Source organism: Grampus griseus, assembly GCF_964374135.1.
Source record: "Grampus griseus genome assembly, chromosome: 7".
Taxonomy (NCBI): Eukaryota; Metazoa; Chordata; class Mammalia; order Artiodactyla; family Delphinidae; genus Grampus; species Grampus griseus.
Genome location: NC_139001.1, coordinates 47,897,208 through 47,911,679, shown reverse-complemented (window position 1 = coordinate 47,911,679; position 14,472 = coordinate 47,897,208).

Below are 14,472 nucleotides of genomic sequence, written 5' to 3'. Positions count from 1 at the left end.
GCTACTCCAGCTTTCTTTTGATTTCTATTTGCATGGAATATCTTTTTCCATCCCCTCACTTTCAGTCTGTGTGTGTCCATAGATCTGAAGTGGGCCTCTTGTAGACAGCATATATATAGGTCTTGTTTTTGCATCCATTCAGCCAGTCTATGTCTTTTTGTTGGAGCATTTAATCCACTTACATTAAGGTAATTATCAACATGTATGTTCATATTACCATTTAATTGTTTTGGGTTTGTTACTGTAGCTCTTTTCCTTCTCTTGTGTGTCCTGCCTAGAGAAGTTCCTTTAGCATTTGTTGTAAAGTTGAATTGTTGGTGCTGAATTCTCTTAACTTTTGCTCCTCTGTAAAGGTTTTAATTTCTCTATTGACTCGGAATGAGATCCTTGTGGGGTAGAGTAATCTTGGTTGTAAGTTTTTCGCTTTCATCACTTTAAATATGTCCTGCCACTCCCTTCTGGCTTGCAGAATTTTTGTTGAAAGATCAGCTGTTAACCCTGTGGTGATCCCCTTGTATGTTATTTGTTGCATTTCCTTTGCTGCTTTTAATATTTTTTCTTTGTGTTTAATTTTTGATAGTTTTATAATATTTGTCTTGGCGTGTTTCTCCTTGGATTTATCCTGTATGGGACTCTCTGCACTTCCTGGACTTGATTGACTATTTCCTTTCCCATGTTAGGGAAGTTTTCAACGATAATCCCTTGAAATATTTTCTCAGTCCCTTTCTTTCTCTCTTCTTCTTCTGGGGCCCCCTATAATTCGAATGTTAGTGTGTTTAATGTTGTCCCAGAGGTCTCTGAGACTCTCCTCCATTCTCTTCATTCTTTTTTCTTTATTCTGCTCTCTTGGTAGTTATTCCACTGTTTTATCTTCCAGGTCACTTATCCGTTCTTCTGCCTCAGTTATTCTGCTATTGATTCCTTCTAGAGAATTTTTAGTTTCATTTATTGTGTTGTTCATCATTGTTTGTTTGCTCTTTAGTTCTTCTAGGTCCTTGTTAAACATTTCTTGTATTTTCTCCATTCTATTTCCAAGATTTTGGGTCGTCCTTACTTTCATTACTCCAAATTCTTCTTCAGGTAGACTGCCTATTTCCTCTTTGTTTGGCCTGGTGGGTTTTTACCTTGCTCCTTCATCCTCTGTGTGTTCCTCTGTCTTCTCATTTTGTTTAACTTACTGTGTTTGGGGTCTCCTCTTCTCAGGCTGCAGGTTTGTAGTTCCCATTGTTTTTGGTGTCTACCCCCAGTGGCTAAGGTTGGCTCAGTGGGTTGTGTAGGTTTCCTGGTGGAGGGAACTGGTGACTGGGTTCTGGTGGATGAGGCTTGATCTTGTATTTCTGGTGGGCAGGACCACATCCAGTGGTGTGTTTTGGGGTGTCTGTGAACTTACTATGATTTTAGGCAGCCTCTCTGCTAATGGGTGAGGTTGTGTTCCTGTCTTGCTCATTGTTTGGCATGGGGTGTCCAGCATTGGAGCTTGCTGGTCGTTGAGTGAAGTTGGGTCTTAGCGTTGAGATGGAGATCTCTGGGAGAGCTCTTGCTGTTTGATATTACATGGGAGGTTTCTGGTGGCCCAACGTCCTGAACTCGGCTCTCCCACCTCAGAGGCTCAGGCCTGACACCCGGTCTGGGCACCAAGACCCTGTCAGCCACACGGCTCAAGTCTACAGTTGCTCCCAAAGTCCACTGCCTCAATTTTGTGATGATTCGCTGTCAATTCAAGTATTCCAGAGAGGCAGGGTATATCAAGTTGATTGTGGAGATTTAATCCACTGCTCTTGAGGCTGCTGGGAGAAATTTCCCTTTCTCTTCTTTGTTCACACAGTTCCTGGGGTTCAGCTTTGGATTTGTCCTGATCTCTGCATGCAGGTCACCTGAGGGCGTCTGGTCTTCACTCAGACAGGACAGGGTTAAAGTAGCAGCTGATTAGGGGGCTCTGGTTCACTCAGGCCTTGGGGAGGGAGTGGTAAGGAATGGGGGGTGAGCCTGTGGTGGCAGAGTCCAGCATGACGTAACAACAGCCTGAAGTGTGCTGTGTGTTCTACCTGGGGAGTTGTACCTGGATCATAGGGCCCTGGCAGTGGCAGGCTGCACAGGCTCCTGGGAGGGGAGGTGTGGATAGTGACCTGTGCTTGCACACAAGCTTCTTGGTGGTTACAGCAGCAGCGTTAGCGTTTCATGCAAGTCTCTGGTGTCTGCCTGATAGCCGTGGCTCACGCCCATCTCTGGACCTCAGTTGCTGGTGCTCTGAATCTCCTCTCCTCACCCCGAAACAATGGTCTCTTGCCCTTAGGCAGTTCCAGACTTATTCCCAGACTCCCTCCCGGCTAGCTGTGGTGCACTAGCCCCCTTCAAGCTGTGTTCATGCAGCCAATCCCTGTCCTCTCCCTGTGATCTGACCTCCGAAGCCAGAGCCTCAGCTCCCAGCCCCCACCTGCCCCTGCGGATGAGCAGACAAGCCTCTCATGCTGGTGAGTGCTGGTCGGCACTGATCCTCTGTGCGGGAATCTCTCCAGTCTGCTCTCTGCACCCTTGCTGCGCTCTCTTCTGTGGCTGCAAAGCTTCCTCCCCCACCCCCCATCTCTGCCAGTGAAGAGGTTTCCTAGTGTGTGGAAACTTTTCCTCCTTCACAGCTCCCTCCCAGAGGTGGAGGTCCCATTGCTATTCTTTTGTCTCCGTTTTTTCTTTTTTCTTTTGCCCTGCCCATGTACGTGGGGAGTTTCTTGCCTTTGGGAAGTCTGAGGTCTTCTGCCAGTGTTCAGTAGGTGTTCTGTAGGAATTGTTCCACATGTATTTGATGTATTTGTGGGGAGGAAGGTGATCTCCACGTCCCACTCCTCCTCCATCTTGAATGTCTCTCCCCATAAAGTGCCTAATTGGCCGTTTAGATATAATCTTTTGTGAAGTGCCTTTTCAACTATTTTGTTCATTTTTTAGTTAGTTTGGTTCTTCTGATTTGCAGAATAGTTTTACAGTTTTTTAGAAATAGGTACTGTTAAAGTAGGTTATATGTCTTTTGTTAGATATGGTTAAAAAAACCATGTACACTTGAAAATAATGTATTTCATAGGTTAGGTATAGGTCGTTGATAAATACTGTTGTTCAATTTCCTATATTTTTACTAAGTTTATGTTTGCTGCTTATGTCACTTAATGAGACTATCATATTATCTTCAAATATGATAAGCATTTTTCTATTCTTCCTTCCAGTTTTGTCTGCTTTGCTTTATATATTTTGAAACACTATTGTGCATTTCTGTTTAACTAGTTCATCACCGTGAAATGTCCTCCTTAATGTCCAGTAATATTTCTTGCATTAAATTCTACTTTTTGTGATGTTACTATAACTGCCTTTATTATCCTTACTTTTACTTTTAATGACATATTTTTCTTTTCTTCCATTTATTTACTTTCTGCCTATCTGTGACTTTATTTTTATAATATATTCTCTTTTTAATAGCATACAGTTGGGTTTTGTTATTTTCTGTATTTTTCCCATTCCGGCAGGCAATCTTTATCTTTCGATTAATGAGATCATCACATCTTTATTTACTGTAATGACTGACATAGTTCCCTTTAAATCTACAATCTCACTGTTTTCTATTGTTCCAACTGTTTGTTGTTTTTCCTTTATTCTTCCCTTCTTTCCTTCTTATATAGGACTAATATTTTTAAAAATTCAATTAGTACTTTAATCCATTTTGAGTTTATTTTTGTGTATGGTATTAGGGTCTATTCTAATTTCATTCTTTACATGCAGCTGTCCAGTTTTCCAGCATCACCCATTGAAGAGACTGTCTTTCTCCATTGTATATTCTTGCTTCCTTTGTCATAGATTAGGTGACTATAAGTACGTAGGTTTATTTCTGGCCTTTCTATCATGTTCCATTGATCTATATTTCTGTTTTTGTGCCAGTACCATACTGTTTTGATGACAGTAGCTTTGTATAATAGTATAGTCTGAAGTCAGGGAGCCTGATTCCTCCAGTTCCGTTTTTCTTTCTCAAGATTGCTTTGGCTATTCGTGATCTTTTGTGTGTCCATAAAAAATTGTAAAATGGATTAAAGACCTATATGTAAGGCTGGAGACTATAAAACTCATACAGGAAAATCTAGGCAGAACACTCTCTGACATAAATCACAGCAAGATCTTTTTCGATCTACCTCCTCTCTAGAGTAATGAAAATAAAAACAGAAATAAACAAGTGGGACCTAATTAAATTTAAAACCTTTTGTACAGCAAAGGAAGCCATAAACAAAACATAAAGACAACCCTCAGAATGGGAGAAAATATTTGCAAACGAAGCAACAGACAAGGGATTAATCTCTAAAGTATACAACCAGCCCATGCAGCTCTATGTGAAAAAAACAAACAACCCAATTAAAAAATGGGTGGAAGATAGAAATAGACATTTCTCCAAAGAAGACATACAGATGGTTAAAAAGCACATGAAAATATGCTCAACATCACTAATTATTAGAGAAATGCAAATCAAAACTATAATTAGGTATTACCTAGCACCAGTCAGAATGGCCATCATCAAAAAATCTACAAACAGTAAATGCTGGAGAAGGTGTAGAGAAAAGGCAACCCTCCTACACTGTTGGTGGCAATGTAAACTGGTACAGTCACTATGGAGAAAGTATGGAGGTTCCTTAAAAAGGTAAACATAGAGGTACCATATAATCCAGCAATCCCACTCCTGGGCATATATTTGGAGAAAACCATAACTTGAAAAGATACATGCACTCCAATATTCACTGCAGCACTATTTACAATAGCCAGGACATGGAAGCAACTTAAATGCCCATCAACAGACGAATGGATAAAGAAGATGTGGTACATATATGCAGTGGAATATTACTCAGCCATAAAATGAATGAAACAATGTCATTTGCAGCAACATGGATGGACCTAGAGACTGTCATAGTGAGTGAAGCAAGTAAGACAGAGAAAGACAAATGTCATGTGATTTTGCTTGTATGTGGAATCTAAAAAAAGGGTACAAATGAACTTATCTACAAAACAGAAATAGAGTTACAGATGTAGAAAATAAACTTACAGTTACCAGGGGGTAAGCGGGGGGAGGGATAAATTGGAAGATTGGGATTGACATATATGTACTACTATATATAAAATAGATAACTAATAAGAACCTTTGTATAGACCAGGGAACTCTACTCAATATTTTGTGTTGGTATATATGGGAAAAGAACCTGGGGAGGAGTGGATATATGTATATGTATATGTATAACAGGTTCACTTTGCTGTACACCTGAAACTAGTATAACATTGTAAATCAACTATACCCCAATAAATTTTTTTAAAAAAATAAAATTAAAAAAATTCAATTTGGAGACCTCTGATATCCAGTTCCACATGTAAAGAGCATGGAAGTCACCACTCTGTCCGAACAAAAAGTAAAAAGCTGAACAGAACAAAAAATCAACAACTCTTCTTGGATCCATAAGAGGGGAGAAGACACAGAGCAAAACTGGAGAGACCGTGGAAAAAAGTGAGTAATGGCTCACTGAAGCAGAGACTCAACAGTTAAAGCTGCCGTGGGAACCAGTTCCAGGGTAGGAAATTCTGAACTGTGATTGAGGAATTGCTGAAAGCTCAGTGTGGACAACCATGAGAATTAAGAACTCCAGGGGGACCTGGTCACAGGGAGTCCCCCACAGTAATGTGAGATTTACCTCCAGGAGCTTAACCAGATTCCTACAGTAAATATTAATGAAAATTCCCCTCAAGGCTTTCAGCAAGCGGAGGAGAAAATAAACCATTTTGAAATACACCAGAGCACTCTGTTTATCTTAACAAGGCCGGCCCTCAGGGGAAACTAGTTAAGCAGAGTCTAACCTACTGGAGTATTAGTATAGCCTAACTGATACGGGGATAGGAAATACCCAACTCCAGCTGGTTCTAGCCTTCCACATGGGAGATGGGAACTACTTAGTCCAGCCCTCTCCAGTTATCCTGTCTCACCGAAGTGGGGAGAAAAACTGAGACACACTTGTGAAGTTCATAGTCCAGAGGCATAGGTTCACTAAAAGACTGAGACCTGAGATTTAATCAGAGGACTATAGAACATTTCCCTCCCTCCATACCTCACCAACACATTACTAAAGCCCTATTTACAGCAACTCCTTTTACCTGGTACATCATGTCTGGCTATCAAGAAAGATATTACAAAAGGTAAAAGCACCATTTAAGGAGACACACATGGCAGAGATGTTAGAAGTATCAAATTAGGAATTTAAAATAACTATGATTAATATATTAAAGGTTCTACAGATAAAGTAGACAACATGCAAAATCAGGTGAGCGACATAAACAGAGAGACTGAAATCTTAAGAAAGGATCAAACAGAAATGTTAGACATAAAAGAAAAAAAAAGCTGTAACAGAAATGAAGAATACCTTTGATGGACCTATTAGTGGACTGGACATGACTGAGGAAAGAATCTCTGAGCTAGAACATGTATCAATAGAATTCTAAAAAACAAAAAAGCGAAAAGAAGAAAGACGGAAACAAACAAATAAAACATCCAAGAATTGTAGGGCAACTACAAAAGGTGCAACATATGCAAAATAGGAATACCAGAAGGAAAATAAAAACAAGAACAAAAGAAATATCTGCATCAATAATTACTGAGAATTTGCCCCAATTAATGTCAGACATCAAAGCACACATCCAGAAAGCTTAAAGAACACCAAACAGGATAAATGTCAAACAAACAAATAAAACAAAAAACAACCCTACATATAGGTATATTATCTTCAAACTACAGAAAATCAAAGATAAATTAAAAAGCTTAAAAAAAAAAGAGGAACAAAGGTAAGAATTACATCTGGCTTCTCAGAAACCACATAAACAAAAAGAGTGTGAACTGTTGAGAAAAAACAAAACAATTATAAAAGTTAATATATAAAGGAGCCTAGGGGACCTTCCTGGCAGTCCAGTGGTTAAGACTTTGCCTTCCAATGCAGGGGGTAGAGGTTTGATCCCTGGTCAGAGAGCTAAGATCCCACATGCCTTGTGGCCAAAAAACCAAAAACATAAAACAGAAGCAATATTGTAACAAATTCAATAAAGACTTTAAAAACGGACCATATCAAAAAAAATCTTTAAAAAAATATATGAAGGAGCCTATAAATATATATAGGCTTTGAATATTTGAATATTCAAATAGCTCATAATCTCACTATTGCTTTAGTGAGGGCCTTCCAATTGTTTCTGTTGTTTCCAAAGTACCATTTTTTCTCTTTGTTCTCCCACTGGAACTCTGGAAAGTTTTCCTATTAAGTTAAGAGTCACCAAAACACAACTTCTAAGAGTTGTCTAATATTCCCTTCTCTAGATGCAACCATCTTACTTAATTGATGCCATATTTTAAGACACCTAGGCTGTTTTTATTTTCATTATTTTAGATGCTTCTCTGAATATTCTTTTACAAAAATTTGAATCTGAATTTGTAATTATTCTCTTAGAGATAATTCCTAGATCACAAGTTATGGATTTTTGAGCCTCTGTAAAAGGGCAAATTGCTAATCCAACAGACTATGCAAAATTAAAAGCCACAAATGCACAGAACTTATATTACACTCTAACACTATTAATTATTCTATTAAACTTTGTCAAAATAACACATGAAAATTGTTTCAATTTGTATTTCAGTTATTTCTAGTGTGCTTAAATATGTTAAAAGACATTCTTATTTCTTTTCATATAAATTAACTCTCTGTTCTTCCCCTCCTCTTTTCTCTCTATTGAGGTATCTACTTTTCTCCTAATGTTCTGTAAAGTTTCTTTATATAATAAAGATATCAATGATTTGCCACAAAAAAAACAAAACTAAACAAAACACTAACCTATAATTCTGTACCCTGAAAAATTATCTTACTGAAGTGAGGGAGAAATAGACTTTCTCAACAAACAAAAATTGAGAAAATTTGTTGCCAGCAGACATAACTTGCCAAAAATATTAAAATAATTTCTTAAGAGAGAAGTAAAATAATTTTGGCCAGGTACTCAGATCTACATAAAGAAACAGCATCAAAAAAGGAATAAGTAAAGGTAAAATAAAAACTTTTATTTTTCTCATCCTTAGTTTCATTAACAAACATTTTCAAAATAATGGCAACGATATATTCAATCAAGCTCACAAACTAAAACGTTTTTTAAGAAGTATAACTGATATGCTAAGAGAAAAAATGGAATCATATAAAATGCTCAGTTAAAACCACAAAAGCCAGAAAATGAATGGAAGACAAAAATAGGAACAAAGCAAAATACAACAAATAGAAAACTGTAAGGAATATAGTAGATACTAATCCAAGTATATCAGTAATCGCTTTGAAGGTCAATGGTCTAAATGCACCAAGTAAAGCCTGAGATTTTCAGAGTTGATCAAAAAACATGATCCTAATATACGTTGCCTACAAGAAACCCACTTTCAATATAAAGACACGTATGGATTAAAAGTAAATGAATGGAGGAAAATATATCACCCTAACACTAATCCAAAGAAAGCAGAAGCAGGTAGACTAACTTCTAAAAGAACACACTTCAAATTCAGTAAAATGATCAAAGATTTTTTTAAAAAGCCATCAAATAGGGCTTCCCTGGTGGCACAGTGGTTGAGAGTCTGCCTGCCGATGCAGGGGACATGGGTTCGTGCCCCGGTCCGGGAAGATCCCACGTGCCGCGGAGCGGCTAGGCCTGTAAGCCATGGCCGCAGAGCCTGCACATCCGAAGTCTGTGCTCCGCAACGGGAGAGGCCACAACAGTGAGAGGCCCGCTTACCACACACACACACACAAAGGCATTAAATAATGATAAAGGGGCTGATTTTCCAAGAAAACATAACAATTCCTAATGTGTATGCACCTAGCAACAGAGCATCACACTATGTAAGGCAAAAACTGATAGAACTGCAAGGAGAAACAGATGAATCCACTATCATAACTGGTGACTTCAGCACCCTTCTTTCTGAAATGGAGAGGTTCAGTAGGCAGAAATTCAGTAAGAAAACAGTTAAACCCAACAGCACCACCAATCAACTCTGTGTAACTAAAGTCTATAGAATTCTTCATTCAACATCAGAAAACACATTTTTCTCAAGCTCACATGGAATATTCACAAAGATATACAACACTGTGGGTCAAAAAACACAATTGAGCAAATTTGAAGAAAAGAAATTACATAATATCTGCTCTCAGACCACAATGGTATTAAATCTAGAAATCAATGACATAATGATAACTAGCTAATCCTAAATACATGGAGATTAAACAACACAGTTCTTAATAACACATAAATCAAAGAAAAAATTTCAAGATAAATTAAAAATATTTTAAACTAAATGAAAATGAAAACTCTATTTTGAACTAAATGAAAATGAAAGCTCTATCAGAATTTTTGAGATGAGGAGAAAGCAGGACATAGAAAGATATTTATAGCATTGAATGCCTACCACAGGAAAGAGAAATATTTAAAATCAGTAATCTAAGTTTCTACCTTGAGAAACTACAAAAAGAACAAATGAAATCAAAAGTAACCAGAGGAAGAGAAATAATAAGAATTAGAGCAGAAATCAATAAAACTGAAAATAGAAAATCAATGAGAAAATCAAGAAAAACAAGTTAGTCCTTTGAAATGATAAAAAATCGATAATGCAATAGCGAGGCTAAGAAAAAAAGAGAGGGAATGTATTACTAATACAGTTATAAAAAAATGAAAGAGAGGACATAACTACAAATCCTATGGTCATTACAAGAATAGTAAAGAAATATCATGAACAACTCCATGCCCACAAATTTGATATCCTCTAAGCATTTTAATAAACTTTAAATAATAATAATATTTTAATGATTTTAATATTGCTTATACAAGGAAGTAGTGCAACCTGTTTTTAAATATCACATAAGATTGATGGAAAATGAAAATAACAAGCTTGGAAAAGCAGAGTATCTATAGATTGTTTTGATATTTTCTATGGTTTAATAACAATTATCAATGAAATTATATATTGCATATGTGTGATTTTATTAGAAAATATCTTATTAATTTGATTGACAGTATGTATTGATATTTATCTTCCATCAATATATCAGACCTGGAATCCATTTCTTTTATCAAAAGTTAAATTTAAATATTTATTCACAGGATAACCTGTTAGACTGGCTACTCACATAGCATTGAACATAACTGTTGAAAATACACTCAATGATTCATTTTGGGAAAAAAATGTGAGTATTATTGCTTGATGAAATTGTTATAAATATCTTTGGCATTCCCATCAATATACTTCCATGAGACCAGTTTCTCTATGCTGAATTACTATTGTATACTAAGGAAAAAATTAATAAGTTTCACAGTGATTCTCCATATTAATCATCAATGTGCTGACAAATGCTAATGATGATTTAAATAAAAAGAAATCTGACAATTAAACATTAGATTTAGCAAGAGTAAGCTCATTGGTGACTTTGGCAAGAGCAGTTTAAATGAAGCAGTGGAAGTAAAACCAAACGTTTTAAATTAGTTTTAGGGGAAAAGGGATGAGAAAAATTGGAGACTGCCTAATTGCTCTTTCAAGTATCTTAGCTGTAAAGGGAAGAATAGAAGTTATGTTATTTATAAAGTGAACAAAGTTGCAGGGAAGGAATAACATACTTATACATGGTCAATTGTTATTTTGCTTATAAAACATTCCAAATTCCACAAAACAAACATTAAAATACATCTTAATAAGTAATTAACATTTTCAACATATGCATTTTTTTAGCCTAATATATATTTTTTCCTAGTTGGTGCCGATAACATAGTCACAGAATAAAAGTAGAATAATTTGAAATAACTACAATAAGAGAACACTAGTACTGCCCACATTTAATGAGATGACACTTCTTTTTAACAGAAACTAGAAGTATAGCATATGTCTAATTAGAGAAAAACTGCTGATTCCATTAGAACAAGAATTTCTGCCTCCTAATGAAAATTCATTGTTGCATACAATAATCACTATTTCTATTACGTAGCTATAGATTTTTACCCTCTAGTCAAATATGCTTTCTCAAAAAATATTTCAATTAAAATATATGTATATATAGCATATGTATGTAAATAAAGAGATTTATAATATTCAACTAAATAATACATAGCATCTCACACAAATCAATAAAATATTATAACTCTCACAATTATATCTATGTATAGAAACTATTTTTCTGGACCAAATATATTTTCCTCAAGGTAGGTATATATTGATTAAGCATTTACCATGGTCTTACACAAAAATCACAGCATTGGATATTGGAAGGTCATGTCTGTACTAAGTAAGATGGTGGCATCTACAAACTCCCCTTTCCACTTCCTTTTACACATAGGAGTTCTTGGCTGGTTGCCAAAATGATAAATGAAAACCATTTAAGTAACTATTCTTTTGAAAAGTTTTTTTTTCAGCTGAAAAAATTTAAATAATTATGTACTACATAATAATTTTGGAAATTCAAAAAATTTGTCAGACAGTATAAAAACTTTATTGAAGGCCTCAAGAACATTTATTAATACTATTTATGAAACCCTTAAGAGTACTGTACGAGTACCTCTTACTACAGTGACTAGGGATGAAAGTCTATGTATCTATAGCTGTAATATATATAGATATTCTATCTAGATGCATTAGTCTCTGCATTGGACTAATATAAAACATTAAAGAGAGAAAAAACACCTTTAGAAAATGTATCTAAAGCCATGATTTCAGAATTATATTTCTAAATATGATTTGAATTTGTAATAAATTTTTCTGAAATTTTATTTCTTAGGGTTTTATAGAATTGAAAAATCATACATGTGGTTGCTTTCCTTCTAGAATCTACTTTTCATCCTTTTCCTCTTGCAATCTTCCTAAATTAGTAAATGGTACCAATATTCACCAAATTACTCAGGTCAAAAACATAGAAGACATTCTTGATTCATTCTATTGCCCACTTCTTTGGCAAGCTACATAATTCCTCCTCACCTGGATTATGAAGGGAAAATTATCTTGACTGGGATCTGTTCTTCCATTCTTGACACCTGCAATCTATTTTCCACACACTTAACCAAAGCAATATCTTAAAACTACAAATCTCACTCTATTTAAAACTGCTTTTCATCTACAAAATTCCAATCTGCATATTATGACCTATATTGCTTGCGTCTGATGACTCTTCTTCCACATCTTTAGCCACTCATCCAACTGCTTGTTGTGCTGTAATCATATCAGTCTTCCTTCTGTTACTCTGTGAGGTAAACTAGTTCCACCTTGAGAGTCTTCCTATTTTTGTTCCCTCTGCCTGAAACACACTGTCCTCGTGTTTTCCTTTTGTGACTCAGGTCATAATACAATGTCAGCACTCCAGAGGATTGTTCCCGGCCAAAAGTCATTCCTTGACCACACTCAAACCTGACTGAAAAATCAGAGATCCCTTGTAGAGTTCACCCTTGAATAACATGGGGGATAGGGGGCACCAACCCCCACACAGCTGAAAATCCAAATATAACTTTTGACTCCCCCAGAACTTAACCACTAATAGCCTACTGTCGACTGAAAGCCTTACCAATAACATAAATAGTCAACACATATTTTGTATGTTATATGTATTATATACTGTATTCTTACAATAAAGTAAGCTAGAAAAAAGAAAATGTTATTAAGAAAATTTTAAGGAAATGAATTATAAGGAAAAGCATTTACAGTACTGTACTGTATTTATTGATACTATAAGTTTATGTCATCTGTTTACAAAATGAATTGTCTGTCAGTACCTACATCAATATTGTCTTATATGAATCAAAACATTGTAGATGTTACACGTATTAATAACATTGACATCAGAAATGAAAAGATAATGTGAAAAAGAAATTCATGTTTATTTGCAGGTATAATGATTCATGCATTGATAACAAAGCAGCAGCAATATGATTGCTTTGGGGTAGCTTAGTGTAATCAATACGATTGCCTCATGGTAGCCTAGCCTATACACTAATGAATGAATTGTTATAAAATTTTTATTACATATGGTATTGCAGTCATATTCATTATAAAGTATTAGAAAATTTAATTTCTTAAAAAAAATTACTTACCTGTGATGATAGGTTGATACACAGTTTCTCCAATTATAAGAAAGAGGGGCATACTGTACAATAATCTAATTCTTTAAAAGCAAAGTTACTAAACAGTAAGAAAACTAACACATTGGTCATTTAATATTAAATACCACTCATGCATATATAAGGACAGACTAGTATGTACATCTATTTTATTCATTCATGACATATCAAATTTTTCTTAATTTTTTCAATATTTCTAGACTATGTGGTTAATTTGCAAGATTTTTCAAATTGTTACAAATCTCCAAAAATTTGTCTCATATATTTATTTTAAATAATCTGCATATAAGTAGACCCACACACTTCAAACATTTATGTTCAAGGGTCAACTGTATACTTTTTCATTTCCTCTCAAGCAGGGTTTGCCACAACATAGACACAGAATATCTATCTTATAGATGAATAAATATGATTCACTAATGTATGTAATTCTTAATTTATGGATTTTCTAATTAGTATAAAATTGTGGAAAGGAAAGGAGAATGCTGTAGAGGAAAAGGCATAGACTCTCCTATCAAATACTGGAACTCAAATCACATCTTTTCCATTTATTCACTGTATGGGAAAATATATATAACACTACTAGACTTTTTCTACAAAAAAAGCTTTCTAAAATGAAATAAAATTGCACTTTATATGTATGGCACTACTTAGAGCTGAATAAATATTAACTTAATCTCTTCTGTGTGTGTATGATTGCTTAAAAATGTCTTCTTCAGATCTCTACGTTGTCTCATGCAAGGGAAATTATTAGGTAGTGACTATATTCAGAAGGAATAAATATATATTTAACTGCACTGAAGAAGAATAAAGAATTGAAAAGTTTTGCCTAAAATTGGGGTTGTCACTAGATAGTCATGGATATTAATCATACAATACAAATAGGCACAATTTAGAAGCCTTCAAAACACTTGTCACTTGTATTTTTTTCTACATAAAGTCATAAAAACCATTTGTTACTATATGTGTGTTTACAGGTTAACAGCAATTTAATGTATATCACGTTTAATAAGAGATATGAAAATGAATAACTTATTATCTAAATATAGAACAATTTGCTAATTTCCTTCTGAACAATCCAAATTGTTTCCAAAGATACATATATCACAATAGTTCTAATTTTTTAACTTACAGAAAGAAATCTGATTTCTAACAGCAGACTTAGAATCTTCTTTCTGAGGGCATATCCTTCATGTTCTGTATTGAACAATTAATGTCATTAGAGGATAGAGAATTAATTGCTCTCATTAGAAACATCTGGAGAATTTCAGCACCACCATAACTGCTGCTAACTTATTCTGCCCAAGTGGA